The sequence below is a fragment of the Dermacentor variabilis genome, chromosome 9 (genome assembly GCF_050947875.1).
Source record: "Dermacentor variabilis isolate Ectoservices chromosome 9, ASM5094787v1, whole genome shotgun sequence".
Taxonomy (NCBI): Eukaryota; Metazoa; Arthropoda; class Arachnida; order Ixodida; family Ixodidae; genus Dermacentor; species Dermacentor variabilis.
This window is the reverse complement of record NC_134576.1, coordinates 151,662,576-151,686,565: the sequence shown is the minus strand read 5'-3', so window position 1 is coordinate 151,686,565 and position 23,990 is coordinate 151,662,576. Positions and strand designations below refer to the sequence as shown.

At 44.0% G+C, this 23,990-nt stretch overlaps 1 protein-coding gene and 1 long non-coding RNA gene across 2 annotated transcripts in view; one reads left to right on the top strand and one right to left on the bottom strand.

Annotated features, from left to right (window-relative positions):
* The window catches only part of LOC142557841 (uncharacterized), a 108,395-nt gene that overhangs the window by 8,490 nt on the left and 75,915 nt on the right, over positions 1-23,990 (top strand). The window lies entirely within an intron of this gene.
* On the bottom strand, positions 17,742-19,251 carry LOC142557844 (uncharacterized). The gene is made up of 3 exons (XR_012822872.1): positions 18,899-19,251; positions 18,519-18,748; positions 17,742-18,193 (listed from the first exon to the last, which is right to left on the bottom strand). It is a non-coding gene; the product is annotated as an uncharacterized LOC142557844 (long non-coding RNA).

The following is a 23,990-nucleotide window of genomic DNA, read 5'->3' as shown; positions in this document are numbered from 1 at the left end:
ATTAATTGCAATGATTGAGCTTGTCCAGGTGGCCAAATCGAAACGCGCCAAGTGTATCAAGGCACTGGCATGCCCGCGATAAATTCATAAGGGCCTCTCATTCACTTGTCGATACATGTGTCCGTGGCTTAATGGTTTCAATATCAGGCTTCTGCGCTAGAGTCCCTGTGTTCGAATCCTGCCGTTGGGCAATTTTAATGATGTTTATTTAATTATTTATTGCGCAATATACTGTTGAAAATGACCAGTTTACAAAGTCACAAAGATGTTTGAAGCCAAAAAGACGAAGTTTAGGCAAATCCATGTACTTCCCATAATTCCCATGCTGGGACAACCGCTCGCATTGCAGCTCCCGTAGACACTAGCGCCAGAGTTCTCTCTAGTAATTTTTGTAGGAAACTCTATGGTGTTGGGTAAAGACAACCGCGTCGTCTGCTACGGCGTCCGCCATTATGATGCCCGCTCCGTAGGCAGTCAACGAGCGTCGCGCAGCTGCACGTACAGTTCGCTTTGATAGCGTGTGCTGCTTTAATGATATGTCGAGAACACGAAATTTTCGTATCAGCGGTGTGAAGGTATCAGTTTAATATTCTGTAATTTTTATTTTTAAATAGGAATTTCCAACTGGACTTGCTGGCAGCAGAAAACTGCCGTCCACGCCAGCCCCGCAGACCTTAAAAGAATGTCTTGTTGGGCTAGCTAGTGACTGTTCACCTTGTTTAAAGGCACGAAACATATGCAGGCACGAGTCTCGCAATCTTTCGCTATTTCTGTTTGTGTGTCTCGTGCCTTTAACGAAAGTGTAAAGACTGTTTTGCTGCCAGTTGAAACCCGAATTTGTTTAACAAACCGCGTGCCGCCATGGGACAAAAGAATAATTGTCATCGGACACCCTACTTTCAAATCTTGTTTTCGAATCATTAATCAGTTAGCCCATTTACGGCTGAATGCTGCAACGCTGAGTAGAAAGCAATGATCGTAACAGTCAAATAACCACTCTGCAGTTGAAACGAGGCCGTGTGTAAGTGATGTTCTACCAATGTTGAATGGTTGTTTCGGGGTCACGGAAACTGCAGTTATTGTGGCGCCTTTTCATTTGTGTCTGTGTTACCTGTCTGTCTTACCTGTTTGTGTCTGTGTTACCTGTGCAGACATTTGCGAATTTTTTAACGTCGCATATTTCAACCAATATCACATCTACGGCCTTTCGTTGTGATTTCGTAGCATCGGGTGTGATGGATCCGTGATAGAGGGCATATGAAATTTCGACCACCTGAGGTTTTATTGACATGCACCGATACCGAACTAGTACACAGCACCATGCGTTTAATCTCTATAGAAACTCGGCCGCCGCGGCTGGGTGGCTTCCACGTCCTCAGGATCAGCAGTTGAGCATGATAACTACGGAGCCTATACATCCGGGCCGCTTTTATTGCTTCATTGTAGTTCGAAACGTAATTTATATTTGTTCTGTGGGATATTACACACTAATACTACGAAATGAACCATTTCTGGAGCATTTTTTGTTTAGCTTGAGTATATAGCATGCGCTTTCATTGAACGTGTTATTTTGTGGCCGTATTCTGTTTAGCAGTGCTTCCATAGTTATTCTTAATTTTGTTTTGAATTCTTTTATCTTACTGTAAATATGCAGATGAGGGTAAACAAAATATTGAATGCATACCACATTATTTAGTGCCTTACATATGGGGCTTATATTGCACTAAATCACGACTCCCACGTAGTAATTGATTATAAAGCCCTGTTTAGCATATTTTCTGCATGAATATATTGTCAACTGGTAATTGCTATAAACCGGTCACCCATGCTGTTAAAATAAAGTGGCCACACGGCTTCTCAACACTGAGAAAAATTGCATTCAATAGATAGCAATTTCTGATGTGATAGCTTGTTTATTTGGTCGGGAACTTTAAGGATTTTAAAAACCACAAGTGCTACAACTCACTACAGATTAACTGCAGCGCATGTCTTGCTTCCATGCCCACTAATTCTCGCAGCTTCGAGCTGGCCCAGGTGAATGCTTAGCCTTACTCTTGCATAACTTGATATCAGCATGTGTTCCAGAGAATCCTTGTGTCGCTGGCATGCCTCCAGACTGCACTCATCCCTCTTGATTAAATATTCTGTCACAGCCTTTAGAGGAGACTTCAGGGTGAACAGGTTGTCAGTCCAGGACGTGATTCCTTTAAAGTGCTCTTCGCAGGATGTGAGCAAGCTCATAACTTCACCGCTCGGATAACATAAGTTCTTACCATCATGCACATACTCGTTTAGTGCAGTTAAATATGCATGCTCATGTCTTGTAGAGCCCATTATTGCAGCCCTGCACTGCTCGCAGTTTTTCGTTTTTTTTTTTTTTCAATATTTCTTTCACGAAAAAAAGCCACCAATATGGTGCAAAATGCTGCAGTCAACTGAAGTCATTGCTTCTTCCAGTCATTCTGTGAGTGGTTTGTGCACTGGGGCATGCAACACCCGGGCATTTCGGACCAGAAAACGCCGTGCATGTGTCTTTCTTGACCGACCGTAACAAAATGTGGAAAGCGCAATGGCGGCCGGCGGTCGGAAGGCGGCACTGGCGCCTTCACAGAATGACTCCACCCTTCGAGAGGGCGCGTGCATCGAGGCACCCTAGTGGTATGCATGGGACTGCCAGCATATCAGCATTTGGATAGGCGTCGTTCTTGGAGAGCCAGGCAAGCACCGTTCCGTCTCTCACAACGATAAATTTTCAACTAAAACAGCATGCAAAAAGCTGTTTTAGCTTTATTATTACACAAAAGCATGTTTTGTTTAGCTATGAGAACTTGTTATTGCATGTATATTTATATGAAACGTGAAAAGTATCAGCGGGCCGCTAAAGTTGGAAGATAGACTACAAGATTCGTGCTCGCTTTGGAACAATTGGTCGTCTGTTCTTGCTTTGTGCATTGTAGGTGAGTAAAATTCACTGGAAGATGTAATATGCGTCAATGGAAACATTTTGTGTAGATTTTACTTTAATAATGCGTTATTTGTGTAGTCATATCCACGTTTTAGATGAAGCCTCTTACAACACCAGCAAACACAAGCCTCGCAGACACACATACTATAGTGCCTAGAATATACTGGCTAGTGTGCCGTGCACCCGCTCTTTTCAATGGCGCCGCCTGCAATGAATGCCCACGGTGGCCGACAGAGGTCGCTGCCATACGGGTGGGTACAGACTGCGCGTGTCATCTGCTTCGCACATCAGTTTCGCAGTGGTTGCGTCGGTTTCTATGTTTGCGTTTTCTGTCTTATTACAGCGTTGCGTGTTTGTTCTTGGTTTTGTCAAAGAGTGAGTGCGTAGCTGCTGTGTTTGTGTGCTTGTCATTTCGAGAACTATGCGCCGGCGGTGAAAAAATGACGAAGCTAAAGAGAGAGTGCAGGGACAAGACCTGCTTTGTGCCATTGTGTAGAAGCGGCTACCGCTCGAACAAAGGGTGTGTATCCTTGTTCACTCCACCATCTGATACAAAGCGGTAGCAGAATGGGCAAGAATGACCACGAGAACGGAGAGAAGGCTGGCACCAACTGCTGTGATTTGTGAAAAACATTTAGAAAACAGTTTAGTCCAACGTGCATTCTCTATTACCGTGGATTAACGGCGTTGTCCACGAGATTCCCCGCGATAAAACACGCCTATAACTCTACGCCATACCAACGATATTGCTACGGAAGAGTATTTGCAATGACGAAGAGGCGAGCAGTGAGAAGACGACGACGACGATTGGAGGCTAGCGTGGGCATTTGCCTCTTGGCCAAGTGCGGTGTATTCCCTTGTAAATATACTTGTATATAGCTTTTCGTCGTCGTCTTCTCACTGCTCACCTCTTCGTCATTGCAAATACTGTTCCGTAGCACTATTTCCTGAGTATCCTAAGCATGCACCTTGTGAGTGCCAGGAAAAAGAAAAACAAGAAAAAAATGAGCAGTAGTGCTTTGAACTACTATACTGCAGGTTATGTACGTTGCACGAAAGATCACTGTAAAAAATTCTTGACCACAGTGTGCAGGCTTAATTCCTCTACGCAAGTAAAGCTGAAGCTAGTGCCAACGCTGCTTCATATTGCACTATACCCATTTTGACAATGGAGGCCTTGTCTATCCTAGTCAGACCTTGTCAACCACTGTGAAGGCAATGAAGGTGCTTTTACTGTGTTCTTTAGCAAAAACAAGTTACATGTAGCGAGTCTAGCTGATTTTTCAGGTCAGCTCTAGACACTGGCGTTTCCGCAACTATTGTGCCCAGAGCATGAAAGTCATGGCTTTGACAGCAGTTGTAAAGCTCTGTTTTCTTGAGGTTTGGGTTTTTGTAAAAGGCATCAACAAAGAGAGGCAAGCGCAAAGGCAACGGCAGAAGCTCCTTAAACTGCGTCACTGCCACTAAATCTATCTTCTTCATGTATGTGTGCATTATCTCATATCTAGTGCTGTCTTAATTGTGCTTGCATTTGACTGTTACGCTTGAATAAAATCTTTGTTATGCTCAAATAAAAGACATGTTTCCTATTTTTGTTCACGATATCAGAAATAAAAAGAAATCTGCACATATTTACCTGGTATAAAGAATGTATAGTACAAGGAACACCACATTTCATTTTACAGGCTAACTTATCAATTTACTCATTATCATACCCTCTGGGCCCAATGGGCATGATGAGGGTATAGTTACATGGTTTACAAACAATCAAAAACATTCATACCTATGAGGACAACAGTATAAGATAAATAGGCAGAAACAGCAGCAAATAAAATAAAAAGAAAGAACAGCGAAATTCGAGCCATTTAAGAAGATGATCGGTTACAATGGCCTTGAATGGTTATGCATTAATATAACATTAATAGAACAGTAACGTAACCTTAAAATTCTCTTACTTTGTTAAAATAAAAAAATGCAGCCTAAAGCTTGCCCTTAAAAAAATTACGCTGCCATCATCGCTAGAATAAAAAACAAGTGTCCTTACTTATCGCCTAAGAGACACGAAGGCGAACACCTTGTAAAGCCTACTGTAATCCACGCTAATCCTCCTTCATCTGCTCTAATCCACCGTAACCCTCCTTATTCCCCCTGATTCAACCTAATTCACCTTAATCCAATCGCTAATTAATAAATAAATTTGCTAATCATGAATCATCTCGGCTGGACATGCTTTTAGTTCGTTTCTGGCCTTCCTTGGATCATGTGATATATTCTGTACCTCACAACACGACCTTGAAACATGGAGATCTAAGGCTTCTGCCTTAATAATTAAGTTTTCTCTTCACCACCATGAAGCACATGAGGTTTTCCGCTAGAAGCCGGGATGAGCTAGCACAAGCTTTTCAAGCAAGCGACAAGCGCTAAAGAAGCCTGTCGTAATCAAAACAAACCCTAATCAGTAATCAGCCACCCACATTTGAACCGTGCTGGTGCTACGGCTTAATAAAAAGAAAAGCACAGCAACCCGCTTGCCGATGTTGTGGAAACACGGTGGGTTACGAAGACCGGATGGTGCCGCGGCACCCAACTGTACTGCAGCACTCCTAGCGCAGTGATCGCTGTGTTGAGCAGCGCCATCGGCCTCATTCAGGAGGCTAGTGTAGACATATAGTGATTTCAAGCCTGCTAGATTTGAAATGCATGAGAACAATGGCTGTGTATCGCAAATATTTGATAGCACCTGCTGCTTACATGTTTCGTGGTTGTCTTAGGTTGGCTGTACACGAGCATGCGCTTTTATGTTTTAGTCCCTACGCCAAGTGATCAGATAGGGAGCAGATTTACCATTTCATGCTGGTAATGCAGACACCAGTTCTCTTCGTTTAAATAAAATCGATATACGCAAAATAGTTCACAACACATACACACAACGCGGCGAATAATGCGCGTCACATGTTTGCGCCCCAAGAGATATTTCCGCGTACTATAGTTACCGACGCACCGAAGGGCTTCCTTGACGACCTTATATGAACGGATATTGCGTAAATTTCTCAAAGTACGATCTAAAACATCTCGAAATTGTTCCACAGCATGTGACAGCAATACTTTCAAGCAGCGCTGCGGCAGATTGCCCAAGCCAGAGGGGAGGAAAGGCTCGCAGCCAACACCCCCTAGACAAGTTCTCTAGAGGGTGCTGTTGCAGCGCGCCTTTTGCTCCTCGCCCGATGAAAAGGTCTATAGAGGCGCCACTGATGGCCACCTAGCGGACGCTTCCAACAGTACGCGCGGGAGCAGTAACAGACGACAACTCTTTGCAGCAAGGATAGCTGAAGTTCGCGGCTGCGATTTCTCCTTTGTTCGGGCGCCAGGCTGCTGCTTCTGCAGTGACAGCTGTAAGGAAGACGCTTACCTCTGTGGGAGCGGGTATGAACGCGATGTTACCGGTGTTTGGGACAACATGGTCCACATACGTGCCAGCTGCGCCCCGAAGCCAAATGCCATGAACCCCATCTACATGAAGTGGAGCTCATGTCAACTAGCCGATAAATTTTCTTGAGTAATGCGATGTCTCTATCATTTTTTAAGAATTCTATCTTTGCCGTAATGCTGCTTCTGTACCTCAATAATAAGCACCGTCGTTAGTGCAGACTCAAATCAAACAAATCCGCACGGTGCGATGTCTGCATATGCCATTGTGATTTTTCTGCCGATGAATACACGTGACATCGCCGAACAAGTGCAGTCAAAGTCACTTCAAGAAGCGTAATTGCGAATTTATTGATGGAAACGCGTATACACTATTCAACGAAGTCATCAAACGCACAGGTTAATAAAAGCGCATGTTAGCGCTGTGCCACCGATCCAATTTTGCTGCATACGGCGATGAACTGCCGTGCCCACTGCAATTTTTGCAACCTTAAATTCCCCAGGGGAGCTGCTTGAAAGCATACAAAGCTAAAGTCTAAATTTTCAGTATTTTTTTAAATGTTACTAGAAAAAGGTGCCACATGATATACTTAAAGGCAGAGCAGCTCCAGTCAAAGTAGATGAGCACTGACGGCAAGGCCAGGTTTAGTCCTCTGCAGCGTAAGCATAATAAGAAAGAATTCAGTTGAGTACGAAATTCACATGCAAGAAGGGACTACGTTGTGAAATAAACAAATCGCTCGGCGTGTTAAGTCTGCTGAGGCAGCATCGAGGTGTGATGACTTCCCAAACGTGGTGCGAACTTTTCAGCGAATAATGGAACAAAAAAACCATATGCAGCAACTATTAGCAATTCTCGCCCTGAACTACCTATTTTCTAAACACATTTAAAAAAAAAACAATATCTAAGATGCCCTCGGGCAAAAAGAATAAAGCTGTTAAAGAAGCACTTCCTTGGTATCATTCCGATAAGACACAGCGTGATTTATACCCTTTACAAACGAGGCAGGGTGAAAACCTCGCAGCTCTAAAGAATCAACAAGAGTTATGCATGGAGCAACCAGCAACATGTGCGAAGCCACGCATAAAATAGATGTAAAAACATGAAGTGCGCAACAGCTGGTGCCAGGATTTACCGGGCCACATAAAACTAAGAATTTCATTTCTTGCAAACTGCAGTCGCTTTAACATACAACACAATGCGCTCGTGCAGTCCTGCTGCCTAGCTAGCGCAACGCAGTGAAGAAGCGGAAAACAATATAAGCAGCAAATGGCATTCTGAACTTTAGCGAAATGCCTTTAAACCGCATGCAACACTGCATACGAACTTGGTTGCTTGCGCGTCTAACTATGATCGAGTGGAAAAAAACACAGATGAGACAAAGGAAAGGATGAGAAGAAGAAATTTCCTGCCGAAGCGACAATCCTTTGATACCATTGCTCCCACTGATGAGGCTTGTGAGGAATGATTAGAACCATATCGCCAGCACGTTTTCGCCAGTATTTGAGCCCCACACCCTGCAACAATTCTTCGACATTTCTTGAAGCTTTGGCCACCCTACACATGCGAAGGGTGTTGTCTATTTTGCTCTGAAAACGTGAATAAGACAGAGAAGCACTATCAAAAACACAATAAACTATGGCACGCGCCTGGCTCCTCTCCCGTGTTCTGTGCAAGGCCGCCACCAGTGGTGCGTCCATCGGCACGCACTACGCGTACACCATCATTCTCATGACGGCACAGCGGCCCTTAGGAAACTCCCATAGACGGTGGCGCCAGATTTCCCTCTAAATATTATAGTGAGAAACTCTATGGTTTCGACCGTCGGCGGCAGCGTGGTGGTCGTTTCTAGTCGGCGTCGGTGCAGCTATAGCAGCGCAGCGCCTTGTTATCATCGGCAGCGGCCCATGGCCATTTTCCGTTGACAGCGCCGGCGGCGTGGCAACCAAAACCACAAATTTAAAAAGCCGTTTCGCTACACCCTTTGCTAAACTGGTTGAAATTCTGGCCTTTTCATGCTAAGGACTGAGAGGACCGAATGCAAAGGTGTTGAAGGTGGGAGAAATACAAAACGTTTTGTAAGTGTTTTGTTCCTCAGCCGACACATACAAAAAATTTATTGGGCACATATCTAAAAGCGTCTACGTTGAGTGTGTTTTGTATATTCCTTTCTCCATGAATGTGCAGATCCTTGCTTTACGTCCAAATCGCAATTGTTCTATTTTTTCTGTGCCTCTATTTATACAATACATTTTTCCATTGAGCAAGGAAGCAGTGAAATTGTCTAGAATTGCTAAGCCAGCACCGATGTCCGTGACATTCGCTAGATAAGTTAACCTTGCTTCCACTTGTTCTGAACGAGATTGTGTTTATACAATATGCTTTACGTAAAAAAAAGAACAGACCTCTTCTATGACCAACTTTTGTTGGGTCAGCCCAACTGTTTAAACCATTCTGTTTAAATACCATTCCAGAGACTCGCATCGCTTGTTTCATGCCAAGGAAAGACTTAGTTTACGAGAGAATTGCATCTGAAAGGTCTGAGCACCTTTTCGAAATTCAGATATCCTGCCAGCCAACCGGGGGAGTGGTGACATTGCATGCGCCATCATCGGCCTTTGCTGTCATCAGCGAGTAAAACTGCGCCCAGCAGACGGCGGTACCGAGCAAGACAGGGCGGTGAATCCGTCGCTGCACTGCTTTTTGGTCAAGTGGAGTAGACCATTCGGGTATCCTGTGACATCACGTGGAAGCTGAATTAGCTGCTACTTACAGTTTGTGCGAGTTTTCCAAGCCAGCGAAACCAGCGCTGCACTACGCGATAATGAAACTACTGAAACGCGAGAGCGTCGGCGGCGCAGAGTTGAGCGAAAACGGAACCATTCGACCGCCTGCATCGTTGTCAAGGCTAATTTCAATGAGTTATTTTTTTATAAATATTAAATAGAAGTGAACAAGTAGCGTTTTATTTTGTCTTGTAATACAAGCATGTTTTTTTTTTTTTTTTTTTTTTTGCAACGAGTGATTGAGTACTAGTGACGGAATTTAACTGAAGAGTGCTTTCATCACCTGGCAAGTACTTGAATGTCCCGGGGAGTCTCTAATGACGTTGTACATTTACCTAGATGTCTCGATTATTAAGGCTGTTTGCAATAGATTCCCGAGCACTAATCTATCACTTTAGCTTGACTTAATATCTGCCTTTAATGTCCCTTTAAGCTGTCAACCAATCAGCAGATGTTATAATGCAACTTCCCGACTGGACAAAAGTGAAATCACTTGTTCTGAATATTAATCACGCTGTGCTTGTGTAACTTTTCTTATAATGTCCTATTTCCCTGAAGAACAAAGAATCAAAATACTTTTTTTTCTGCAGCAGGTGAACATTCTTTTTTCAGCCGAGATATGTTATGATGCGGTAGAAAACAATTTGATCAATTTGTTAACTCGTCATCACCAGGTTGGATCAACGAAGTGTGGATTAGTCGAAGTTCAGGCATTGCTTGGATGCACAATTATTTCCGAAAATAAAGAGTTCTTTTTTAACCTGCACATCGAAACTGTTACATGGTTCAGTGCAGCTATCGGTGTCAGTTGCATTCAGTTACTTGTATGACTGCTACAAAGAAACAGCACCATGCAGTAGACATGTAAAAATATTTTTTTACACATAAAAATGTAGAAAAACTTCGAATGCAACGGCCTGTGTAATATGGCATGCGAAAACATCCGATCGGCATATCTTAAACACATCGGGGCCAGAAATTTATATCTTGCTACAAGTTGCATCTTTCATGTTGGCACCGCTATCAGACATATCGCCGATTCTACACGCAACTACAGTGCCCATGACCATGTCCAGGAATTCTGGACATTCTCCTTCGGAACTTCACAGCAACACACAAGTGTAAATTAATGGGAAATTTTTTTTTCAAAATTATATTTCAGGATATCAGCTGAGGGTCGAAAAGTTTCAACTGACTACAACAAGAGGGTAGCCCCTTCTAACAACATATGTATTTTGGCAATTAGTCGAAACATTGGTGGTGCGTTAATGCAGTTAAAGCAGGTCAGACAGTGGCGGTGAAGTCCCATACAGGAGGAAATCGTTTTGCGCCCTCCCGCCAGAGGGCACAATGAAGAAGCGCCAAATTTAAACCATAAAGCGATTTACTACAGTTGGTAATGGTAGAGGGAGTGTTATGCAGCCTGTTAGAACGTGCAGGTTTTTGAGAAGCAGCCGAGATGGTACAGAGTGGTTATGCTTGTGCATGTCTTGAGCGTGCCTGGGTATGGTTGTATGTGCGTGTGCACTCTGTGTATGAGTGTGCGGGCGTGTGCCTCCGTATTTGCGTTTGCATGTGCGCGAGTGCTTGTATGCATGTGTGTGTTCGTGGCGTGTGTGCGTGCCTGCGTGTGTGCGCGGTTGCGGTGCATTGTGGGCGCGTATGAACGTGTACGCGTGCCAACATGCATTTTCAAATTTCAACATGCATGATTGCGAACAAATGTGCGCATGTTTGTGTGCGCATGGATGCCTGTGCATGCATATAGTGTGTGTGTGTGACGGATGGAGAGAGAGTACGTGCGTGTGAGGGAGAGTGCGTTTGTGGGCGGGGTAGACAGAGAGTGTGTGTGAGAAGAGGGAGAGAGAAAGACTGTGCATGTGTGTGCATGCGAGGGGAGAGTGTGTGTGCGTGCTAGTGCCTCTGTATTTGCATATGCTTGCACGCGAGTGCGTGTGTGAGCGTTCGCAGCATGTGTGCATGCCTGCATCTGCATGTTAGTGCATGTGTGTGTACGCTTGCATGCTTGCGGCACATGCATGGCAGCGTGTGAACATGGTGTGTGACCGTGTGTGTTCATGTTTCAGCATGCATGCCTGTGGACAAAAGTGTGCGTGTTTGTGTGCGCATGGATATCTGTGCGTGCGATGGAGAAAGCGTGTAAGTGCTTGTGAGGAAGAGAGAGTGTGTGAGGGAGAAAGAGTGCGTCCCACGAAACACACAAGCAGCTATTTGATGTCTAAAAGATGTCTTGAACGGCTAATTCAAAAGTCTATTAGCTGTCTTGATCAAGACATTTTGTAGCCATGGACGTCTATAATTACTTCAGTAAGCCCTGCTAATGTTACGCTAAACGTTGGCGAATGGACGGCTTGACAAGAACAACTGAAGACTTCGTTTAGACATACTCTCAAATTTTTGCAGCAGCTGTTATTGTGACACGAGGTTTGCCCACAGTTACAATTTATTTTAAATGAGGCACGGACACCAGAAAAAAAAGTTTATATTGTCGGGTAGAGTGGTGCACAGGTAGTCTTTCCAGACGTTAACCACGGGAATAGTGTAGTACAGCCTCATTGGTCAATTAGTACTTTTTACTTAGACCAATCAATTGAATGTCGCCTGTCAGAATTATTTTGCAAATAAAACAAGATCTGTATTGTATGCTGATATCATGCCAATGTTCGGCCCATTGACATCATGCCCACTGACCTAAACAAGAACACCTCTGCATGAGACACGTCATTATTGACAAAACTTCGCCCTGCTGGGTCTCCACCAAATTGAAATAGTTTCTAGCAGGGAAACATTTTGTCAGTGATGCTGCAGTTCAGGTAAAAATTACATGGTTTCAGCTACAGGGGGCACAATAGCCCGACATCTGTATACGAAACAGAACGCTGTGCTGCAATGAATTGTTCAGAAATAAAGGATAGTACACATCTGGAACAACACTCTGCAAACCACTCTAACTGGCAATATAAATATATTTTTTTCTGATGTCCATGCTTCATTTAAAAGTAAATTACTTTGTGGGTGCCCCTTGTAAGGTAATGCCACATGCTAGTATAGCATCACACAGAAATAATGGCCAGTTCTTCGATACACCATCCATCAGCGAATGCCTTGCACGTTGCATGTTACCAGAACTGAAAGATAAATCATAATATGCTGTTATTTTTTTTTTCATACACTGTATGATGAGATTTTCATGCATAAAAGATGATTGCAAGCAAAAATGCGGCAAGACATCTACTTCACACCATGTCACGTAGTCATATTTTATTACCTAATAAATTAGAAGAGATGCAGAAAGTGTAATTAACAAGAGTGACAAATAGCAGCAAAGGTGAGCATTTTAAATTATGCAGTTTCACATGCCAAAACCACTTTCTGATTATGAGGCACACCGTAGTGGAGGACTCCGGAAATTTTGACCACCTGGGGTTCTTTAACGTGCACCTAAATCTAAGTACACGGGTGTTTTCGCATTTCGCCCCCATCGAAATATGACCGCCGTGGCCTAACACCATAGCCACTGAGCAACCACGGCGGGTAAAGGTGAGCATGGATAAATCTTGAAGATGATTGCCGCCGCTGCCAGAGCAGGCCAGCCTTCGTAGGAGAGCACTGGCTGCCCACAAAAGCTTGCTGTCACAGGCTACGCGTGAAGGTTCTTGTAGACATAGGCAAGCAATACCTGCACAGAAGAGGGAAAAAAGGCAAGGAGGAAATGGGAATGTTGAAATTGGAACTTCAATTAGCAATATGTGCTAAGTAAGAAGTTTGGCTCACATTAAAAATAAATTTAAGTACTCCTTTCTCTTAAATTACGGGTATCTTAAGGTATGTATGTGATGATGTTTAAGATGACTAGTATATTTCATGGAACATAGTTATTAAATTGCAGAGCAGAGTCAAAGTCAGCCTTGAAATTAATATATGGTGTTTTGTGGCTAAAAAGCTCCTTATCAACTTGTCAAACAAGTCTGAGAAGCTTCCTGCAAAATATAATCAGTTTAAAACAGTAATACACTTTGCAGGTAAATGATGTACTAACTTAATTAAAAAGTTAAATAGTGTTTTATATTGTTAAACTAAAAGCAAGTTTGGCATTTTGCATGGCCTAGCTGTTGCCTTTCTTTTTTTTCAAACTTAAACGTGATGCAGTACAGAGTAAGCAGGTAGCATGCAAAGGAGGACTGGTGATAAAGTAGTGTTCCAAAGCAACACTCCTAGCTGGATCAATCACTTTTATTGACATATTTTCATGGGACTCTAATTGGCTTAGGGCAATCCCTCACACAATGATGCATCATCTTGGATGATGCGTCATACAACATTGAAAGTATCTCATGATGTGATCAAACGATAACACTGCCCACTGTCTTGGAAGTGTTCACATGCTGTTTGCGCGAGAAAGTGCAAAGTGATTCATAGAGGTAGCAAATTCATTAGTGCATATATAGCCTCAGGTAATTCTGAGCATCTACGTTGACCCACAATTGAGAAGCCACTGCACACAAAAAGGTGTACTCAAGTAATGGTCCATGCTGAATAATTGCCCACCAAGTGAAAAGTCAAATGTGGCAGGCTAATGGGCCAGGGAAAAATAAATTGCTAAATTCTGATGACACCTCCAATGATATTATTGAAATAGGTGACAAAAAACAGCACAGGTAAAATTACAGTTATGACAAAATTTTAAAAGCACCTCTGCAAACTGCTGGAACCCTCAGCATCATACCTGTTCTACACGCACATCAATTGTAGCGGCAAAGCATATCTTTTACAGCACACATAAATCTTTAATTAGACTGCTTGCTGATGCTGTACAGTAAATTCCTGTAAAGAAACTAAATCATACAGAAAACATTTAGAATACAGAACTGATCACATACTGGCTTGAATACATTTGTGCATTAGGGAAGGAAGGTGTAATGTACACTGTTGTAGCAAATTTTTACTCATGTATGGAATACTCATATGACACAACAGAGTTAATTTGTAAGTTCTTACATAGCAGTGACTACCTACAGGTAAATTTTGTAAGGCTTGGGGAAACTAATTATTAGTAGAACTGTGTATGTACACTGGCACTGAGAAATTGGTTATAATAGTAGCAGCTTATAAGGGACCAGTGCAAGAAAGTGCCCGTTTGTGAGACACCAACTAGCTATTTTACCACAAAGCGCTCCCTGGCCTTAAAGGCTAAACCCCATGAGCGCGATTTTGTGCGCAACAGCGACGAGCGACGACTTCGAGCGGCGGATCGGGCCGTCGCGTGAAGAGATAGCTCGGTCTTGTCGTGCGATCGCTCGGTTCTGCAAATCTAGAATTTGGCGCTTGTCGCCCGGAAGTGCTATGAGCGACTAGCCAATAGCGTGAAGCCGGAACTGGAGGTACATAACTCAAGTACTTCCGATTGTCGCACAGAACAAGCAAACAATTGAATTTTTATACGTGCAAGGATAAGAACCTACTGCAAGAATTTCAGAAATATTTTATGCTGCTCTTTACAGTAAAACACATCAACTTAAGTTAATGAAGCACGCGTCACGCTACTTTCGGCGCCTATATTGCTGCCCTCATAGCGGCAACACTGGGGAGACGGCGGTCGAAGTCATTGCTCGCATGGGGTACGACTTGTAGATGACGAGCGAACGCGACAGCCATCCCCATCGCGTCGCTTGGTGCTGTCGCGAGTAAGATCGCTTGCATGGGGTTTATACTTAACCCATATACAAAGCACTGGGAGGACCAGAGAGTGTACAGTTTGTTGGCTTACACTGATCATGATGAGGTCCCATCATCTAGCTAGCGCCAAGGTACAAGAAGGATGTCCAGCCGTTTATGGAGTGAAAGGAACAAAAGAGCATCAAGTTGGTAGAAAGGCAGATTTGCAATTACAAATGAAGTGACTCAGTCACAGTGATTCATTAATAAATGCCAAGCAGTCGTGATTGCACTGCCAGATGAAGCACCTACTAGGCTAAAAGTTTTGCTGCTTATTTATAACAAAACACGTGAAATTTGTACATCAGCAGACGATTGCATTTGGAATCGTATACACGAAGTAAATATTGCAGTTATATTTTTCTTTTGCCATAAAGTGGGAACGCTACAAGCTGCATAGTCACTGACACACGTGCACGCGCTCGCAACGCTGTAACCCATGCAAGAACAAAAGGACACAAAATAGGGCGAGTTCAGTCTGGTTCAGGATTACAACCAGCTCCATCTTCGTATGCACTCCCTTCGGTTGGTTCATGCTACGTTAACCGCAAAGACTAACAAGCAGGGCGAAGTTCTGACTGGTGTTGCGGAAGTCGTGGAGCGCGGTAGTGCTGAACTGCTGAACACAAGCAGAACCCTCGTATAAAAGTAAAGGTGACGAAAACACGCAGGGCGGAAGAGCCTACTCATCAAGAATTGTCGTGGGTAACACCTAAAAATATTCACATTGTTGACGAAAAACGAAGTACAATGTATTTCACTTACCAGAAAAAGTGTTGTCCAAACGTGCGACGTACAAAGACGCACCGAGACACGAAGGCGGCGAACGCAGATCCCGCCATTGTGCTAGTAAGCCGTCGGCAAAAACACGCAATACAGTTGATGTCACGAAGCACTGATGCAAAACACACGGCAAACAGTATCAGCACAGCTAAGTGACTCCAGTTAATATCCAATATAAATGTATATAACGGCTTAAAATGACGCACAACTGGCATAACGAACCCAAAACTGAGACATTGCGGGTGGCAGTGACCATTTTTTTTTTCTTTTCAAACTTCCTGCCTCTAAGTGTTTCCAGCATGGAATGAGATGTCTGACAAATTTGGAGCATGCCTATACTTGACTGCCGCCAAAGTGGTCGCAGGGCAGTGGCTCTGTGACACCGTGTGGTCACTGTAACACTGGCGTGTCGCTCCTGCTGCTGTCAGTACCTGTGCGAGCATAGAACGGTTTCCAGGCATCGTGTGCGTGCCCCGTATGGAAAACAACAACACGCCCTTGATTGTTGAAGTTCTGGTGAGAAATTATTTAACATTAAAGCCAACTTATTATGTTGCTTCCAACGAGTTCGATTTGTCTGTGGCGTCTTTTATTCACTAACGCCGACGGTGGACGGTAACCGCACTTTTAACACGTCATTTGGCATTTTATGCACTTTTAGACAAAAAGATCTAAAAAAGTTCTTGGGTTCGACATTCTGAATGTGTTTACCAACATAGAGTCTATGTGTACAGTGTAGTAGAAGAGTTATAGTGCGCTCACAACGTGGCAGAGCTTGACGCACTTCATGTCGCCACCGACAGGTGGCGCGGTTCGCAGCATCGCCTGAAACTTTCCTACGCGTTGCGGTAAAGCGGCTATTGCACGTTGCTGTTTTCACCATAATAAAAGTAAAATGCACGAAACTTCTTTTGCTGCACCTTCGCAGTGTGCACTGAACTAAATTACTATTGCTGCGGTTGATCTACAGATGGTTGGCGATGTTTTGTTGCCGGAAGCACGAATGAACTAACCTTGCTATTAACACTGTTCTGTTAATAGCTTGATACGGTCGCTGCAGTCACCGTAGCAAGGGACACTCGTTTTCTCCTGCTGATCAATAAAATTGCTAGTCTGGTTTCGCCACAACGACCGCGCATCCGCGTTTCCAGCACCACCGCGCCGAATTTACCCACCACTTCGTTTTTTTCTTTTTTTCGCAGGTAAGGCGCGTGCTGCGTGGAAGTGTGTTGTACTAAAGCAAACGTTTTCACGTTGCCCCGTCTATACAAGAAATTTAATGTTTAGATATCACTGCTGCACAAGTTAAGCTGGTTAGTTGGTTTTTTATGGATTACATCGTTCTTATAGTTAACGCGACATGAAATCAAAAGGATGACAATACCAGGTACATTTGTGCAATAACAATATTTATTTACAACGAAATAAAGAATGTAGGCACCAGAAAACGTAGGTTCACAAATTGTTATGAACAAGTACCAGGCGCCCTCCTCATGAAGTCTTAGCGATCTTTCGGTGCATCAATCTCTTCCTTTTCTCACATTTTTCACAATTGCTACCCTTCGTAAAAAAATGCAGCCGGGTTGTAATGTAAAAGCTGATCACATTCTTAGTGAGCTCAGCTGCATGTTCGCTGCAGCCAGTTGTGCGTGTGCATTCTGTCTTCACCAGGCTCAGCACATCCAAGATACTATCGGCATGCAGTTGCCTCTTGCTGAAGCATTCGGTGAACATGTCTTCCAGCATTTTGATAAAAGAAAGAAGTACACCACGTGGGTTGAGAAGCCCGCCTCTGTCCTTGTGCATTGCGAGTGCAGCAAGCCCAGGAGTCCAGATGAAATCGTCAGACCATCCATGCAAGCCTCGCAGTCTGTTTTCATTACGCGCTTTCGTGCAACATACCCTGACACATAGTAAATTATGCGAGAGTCACTTCTCTCTATGTGTTGGTCATGATCTGCTCTAGACAACATCACTTCGGCACCAGGTAAATTGCCCGAACCAATGAGAGCATCAACCTGATCCCACAAGTTGTTGCTGGGAAGGCAGCTGGTGCTGCTCACTTGTGCATCAAGCAAGGCACTTACTGCACATGGATCCGCATTCCCGTATCTTATGGTCTTCACTAAACTGTAAAAGGACATGCAGTTCATTGTAATAAGAAACTGTGTGGGTGTTGGGTGGTCGTTGCAGCCTGAGGCTTGTCTGACGATTCCGAACAAATTCTCAATAGTATCCTGACTAAGTCGAGATGTCATAAGATACCTAAACCCTAAACTTGCGAGGTACGAAAGAAGCTCAAGTGTGCTTGAGATGCTGACACGGAGCCCAGTCGCTGTTGACTCGCTCAAGAACCCTCCAGCTCCACCTGCATGCTTCTCCCAAGCCGCCAGGTACTCCAAAAAACATGAGAGAGCTGCGGCTGAGGAAGAGTTGGGTCTCAGGGCTTCTCCCGGGAACCGAGATGTCATAACACAGATGAGGCAGGTTATCCTCCTGTCAAAAGATCATGCAACTCATTATGAGTTTAAGCTCATCCAAACAAATGTTCTATAGCTTTACTTATGTTATTGCAATAGTAATTATAGGGACACTCCATGCAAAAATTTGTCGTCGTCGTGGCACTGATGCTACCATTATCAGTGCATCGCCTCTTGAGTGAAGCTGTGACATTTTACAGATGCACTTTAATTTCAAGTTAAAAAACACACATACGCTAGTATACACATCTATCTACGTACATAAAATAGGCATACATACTAGCTGTGTGACCGCCATATTCACTTATTCAACAGCATCATGACAATTGCCAGATTATTACCTGAAAAATTCCTGTGTGCCATTTATGGGTCCAGTATTTGCCTCAATGTCAGCCTTGTAGAGGTGAAAGCCTTGACGTACTCTCTCACCGAAGAGTTGGAAAGCGTATGAAACTCTTTGCTGTTCAAAAGAATTTGGCTGCAGGTGGCATATTGTTATGCCCGGCATTGCCTTTAACGTAAGGCTGCTGGAGTCGATCTTGTAAGCTTCCCTGACGTGGCACATTGTTACCTGAACAAAAGCAAAATAATTACTACACTTGGAAACAAATCAAATTAATCACTTTTGTTCAAACAACCGATTTGGCAAATGTGATATCTGAAGAATTTGATTTTATAATAATGTCTCCTTTTTGTCCCCTAATGACTAAAGATGACTTACGTGTCCGTCAGGTGTGTTGAAAGGGCACTTCATCAGGCCGTTCCTCAAGCACTTGATTAGGTGCGTAAAGCCTGATACGAAGTGGAAGTGACGTCTGCCATCAACTGGATGTTCAACTTTGCACTTCACGTCTCCTGCTGTTCACTGGACGCCGAGAACTTTCCACATACGGCGGTTCCATACAGAGCCGCCACAAGTAATAATATCAACAAAATGCCCACTTCTTTCTGTGAGTATTGTGGCTTCTATTATTACTTGAGCCAGCAAATCTCCTTTCATGTTGCCTTTCGTTGCAAATGTCCCAATCACTTGCGTCCACCCACCGATGAATGGCACAAATAGAATCACCATGCCATGATCCGAGTGCATAGTTTTATCTGCTGCAGTGGTGAACTTCCCGAAATCTACAAACCCTTCGATTTGGCGAGATTGTTTTACAGTCAGATGCTTCGAGAGCTTGAGCTCATCTACAAGAAGCCCACCATGCTTCTTGAATGGGTCCATGTTTTGTGTCTTGTGTTTAAGATCCTCCAACACTTTATTGCTGAAGCCAAATGCTGATCAATACAGGGCCATCGCTTGAGTGTGGACTTACTTGGTAATGCAAGTACTTCATTGTCCCTTATGTGGTCATAAAGATGGGAACTCTTCATTTTCATCATGATGCATTCGAGGATCCACATTTTGCTATAGCGGAAACCTTTCTTTTTCACTGCTGCTGCAGCAAAGCATTGCTTTACACATTTCTGTTGCTTCTGAGGAAGCTTTGAAATCTGTTTACTCAATGCTTCTTCTGTAAGTTCTGAATTGTGCCCTCGCATCTTTTCAACGTCTTTCTTCATTGTGGCAATCTGCGAAGTGAACCGCTTGCTCTGACGGGCCACTGATCTCAGCTTTTGGGCAATAGTTTTACGAGGCCTGGCAGGCACTCGACGGACTCTGGACTTCCTTGTAAGAAGTACCTTCCAGAAGTATCTGCAGCTCAAGCACTGTCCACCTGAAAGAAAGATGTGCGAGAATTGTAGAAAATACTTATTTAAACATACCAAAACAAAAAATCATATGTCACAATGAAAAAGTATATACTGCCAGGTAAGTGAGAACCACAAAATTAGGTAACTATACATTACTCACCTTTGGCTGTACTTTACTTTTCCGCTGCAGTTGGCATTGAAGTGCGTCTCATGCCTAATCTTGAGCTGCTTTCCGAGTCCTGCTGTCAAAAAACACGCATCATATCCTTTGGCATTCAGAGTGCCAACACATAGTTCAGTAGCTTCCACGCTTTTCAGCACGTTCTCTGCTTGTTCCTGAGATTAAACATCGAGTTGCCTGTCGCAGAGGAACGCGACTACTTTATCGGTCATGACAACGCCTTCTTCTAGGTTGGTCGACGTGCAATAAAGCACTCCGTCAAGGCCGGGGAGTTGATGTGAACTCCAATACTTGGAAGTAGTCTTTAAATCAAAAAGAAACGAAAAACAGTGTTGACACTCTGCCGTAGTGCCCTCCTCTTGTGCCGAGTCATAGTCTATCCCAGAAGCGCTGGGAGCAGCCGGTGAAAACTCTGAGTGATTATTGTCCAGTGCCAGTGCCTCCTTTATGCTTGGCACTGCCAGTGCACGTCGGGTTGTTTTCTTCGTGGGTGCTTGGTCACTTTCCCACCTTTTCCTTTTGTTCCTGGGCTTCGGTGTCGTCTTCGTCAGGTACTGCGGTAAATTCGGAAGAGTTGTGGGAACAGCGTTTTGTGATAGTAGTGGCTTCTCACGAGGAATGCGCACCTCCTTGCTGTCTATAAGGTGCATGAAGTCCCTAATTATGAATTGCGGTTCGAAGTGCAACTCACAGACCGCGCAACATTCATTCAGTGTCTTATCTGCACGGTGGAGGTTGCTCTCCCATTCCTTTTGCTGTTCTTCATCACGTGGAACGCTGAACAAAGACGCCTTTGGTGCATCTTTCACGCGACTGTAGCCAGTTCTGCACCCGGGTGCAAAGCAGTAATTTCGATGGCGGCTTGCCATTCACACTCACTCACAGTGCACATTGAGTAAAGCGTCAAGCACAGAGTATACTGCTGAAAACGCCGGGGGGACTTGCAGTCGACAGCATGTCGATCCAACAGAACACACTGCACACGAAGCGAGGGCAAGTTTTCAGGAGAAACAGGTAGCAGCGCCCCTGGCAGGCGCCAGAGCAGTCGACGCTGAGTGCGCCACGGCGAAGTGGCGCAGGGATGCGGAAGTGAGCACCCTGCCCCTATTCCAGTACACTGTATCTATGTGTGTGTGCATGCGAGGGTGTTTGTGTGTTTTCGGGTGAAAGCGAACATTTTCCTGCTTACATCTACTCTTGGAAACAAATGCGATGTAGAGACCATTAAAACCCGTGTTTAAATCCCCGAGACAAGAACGAATGACACTGCAATTGTAGCATTATCTCTTTCTGAAAGCGAAACCGACAAAAAAAAAAAAAGTGCCTGTGACGTCATTATTGCCGCCCTTGGCTAGCATGGCCCCGTAAGAAGCTGCCAAGCAGTTCACATTCGTTATCTTGCTGCCGTCGGTGGCAGTGCACTGTCTTGAGGGCAATGACGCGCTAAATCTGCACTATTATTCAATCGTGTATCATTTTGTGACCAAGCAAGCTTTTGGCAGCGCACGTTCGTTGCTACATTGACATTTCAACTTTAAATGACTTGCCTTCGGAAAAACAATGTGAATAAATACCGACAGTCGTCTGGCCACAAGGAACTTGCTCACGAAGCCATGTCATTCATGACAATATCTAAAAAGGCTGGAAGTGGTCAGGCCGATGTCACCCACAATCTTTTTCCGCGTCAGTTAAGCTTTCAGAGAGCCCTTAATTGCAAAATATTTGTTCTTTGCTCTTACAGGAGCATGTTTAATAAGCATATATTCGCTCAACTACACAATGTCCAAGACAGGCTCCAAACTACTCAGTTGCTTTCCAAAATCAATTATTTAAAAGATAATTAACATACCTTCGTGAATTACGCACACAACCGCTCAACTTGCTCCGTATCCGGAGGTTACCATCTGAACACTCGAATGATAACAATAATGTCAGGAAGATTTACATTGATCTATTTCTTATAATTTGGTGCCATTAAGAAAAGGCCGCCTGTATTGATAGTGCAGTAGGCACCTAATAAAGCAGGTACGAATGCTCGGACAGGTTTTCTTGATGCAATTTAATTTGAAGAACTTAGAACACATGCACCCAACTGTGCACCTCTGTCTTTACAATGTATTCTCCTACATTGTACAAGAAATGCCTCAGTGCCACGGTACATTAAAGAAGGTGTGTGGGAGCATTATTTGATCTCCCTAATAGATTTCTGAGCGTTCGTGGCGCCATGCAGTCTTGTTTTCCTGGCGTCATCAGCTATGAAAACAGCACATACCTAGGGGCCCAAGCAGGTAGATTACTTCTGCCACTGGGTTACAGTGGCAGAAGTAGTTAAGAAGTAGTTAAGATTACAGACAGACAGACAGATGGACGGACAGACAGTGAATTCGGGTCTGCTTTATTTTGCAGGAGTAATTGACAACAACAGAAGGTCCCCGGACTGATGTATGATGACGACATTCTGCCACTAGCGTACAATGCATGTGATTTAGACACTTGCGAATATTTGTGGCAACGCGGTGACAAACCTAGGCCTTAAGTTTAGCACGGATAAATCAGGAATTATGATCTTTAATGAAAGGACGAATAATTACATAATGTCAATTCAACAGCAAGTCATACGCATAGTCAAACAATATAAATACCTATGCGTATATACAGGGCGTCCCACATCACTTGAGCCAAACATTAAACATATGCAAATACAATGTAGCTGAACAGACCCAAGGTAATGTTGTTTGCCATCGTTTGGAGATACTCAGATTAATTTTTTTCATTCGGCTTAATTAGATAATTAACCTTAGTTAATCAACTTCTCGAATATTATAATTCGGTGAAAAGTGTCAATGAGAAAATTGTGTAGCCACATAAAAACTCCGTACCAAGCAAAAATGCAATGCCTCATAGACCCGTAAGACAGAGGCTACAAGCACTCAGCAAAGTGAAGCAAACAGTGCTTAAATTCTTTCTAATCACGCACAAAACATACAAAACAGCATGTCGAAAAATATCATCAATGGCTCAACAATGGTTCATCAATGGCTTTCCTGGACGGGAAAAAAGACTATGCTGCTCTTGGGGGCGGCGCTGCATTATTTTCATTGTGCTGAAATCCTCCTCCAGCGTAGCACGCGACGGTAGGCGGCGCGCTTCCTTCCCGCTTTACTCGCTCTCAAGCGCGCAAGATGAGCCGTGATCATCTGTTCCCCTCGCACGCTTTCACTCGCACATACGGCGCGCAGCGACGGTGTTATCCCCCTTGGACTTTATACGGAGCATCACGCCGTCGCTGACGGCAAGAATGTGCCTTTAGTGTCCGTATAATTGCTATCGCAGTAAAATGTTGGGATAGGGTACGCGCAAGCTCGGATACGTTAACAGGAACAAGCAAGTGCGTGGCAGTCGATTCCTGAATGCAGCACAGTCTCTTGATAATAACCGCCTGCATTCACGACGAGCGTGTGTCCAGACGCATTGCATCTGGTCGGCTGGTGCTGCGCATGTGTGTACCTTTGCCGACAACGCAAGTTATCTAGAGACGGTACTTCAGGTATTTACGGCCACCACCTCGCACGTTTCGTTAACATACCTAAACTCTGCACACATGCCACCCGGCGAGCCACTTGGGCTAAATGGTGAACATTTATACTTAATAAAACTGTGCTAAAACACACGAGGAAAAAGAGGACGTGCTTGTGCCTGCCTTTCTTCATCCCCATTTCTTTAAGAGTTGTTTCACCACTTATTAGCTCCTGCAGTTTTGTTTAAATTCAGTGCGAGGCGGCCGTGGAAGCCATTCGCGAGCAGCGATAAGCGCATCCAGTTCTACCCACGTGATAGAGCCAAAGTCGCTCACTATCACAGTACTTGACTACGTTGTCGGCCATAGATGCACTGACATGATGAAATTGCCTTTAGTCATTTGAACAGAGCATGTCAC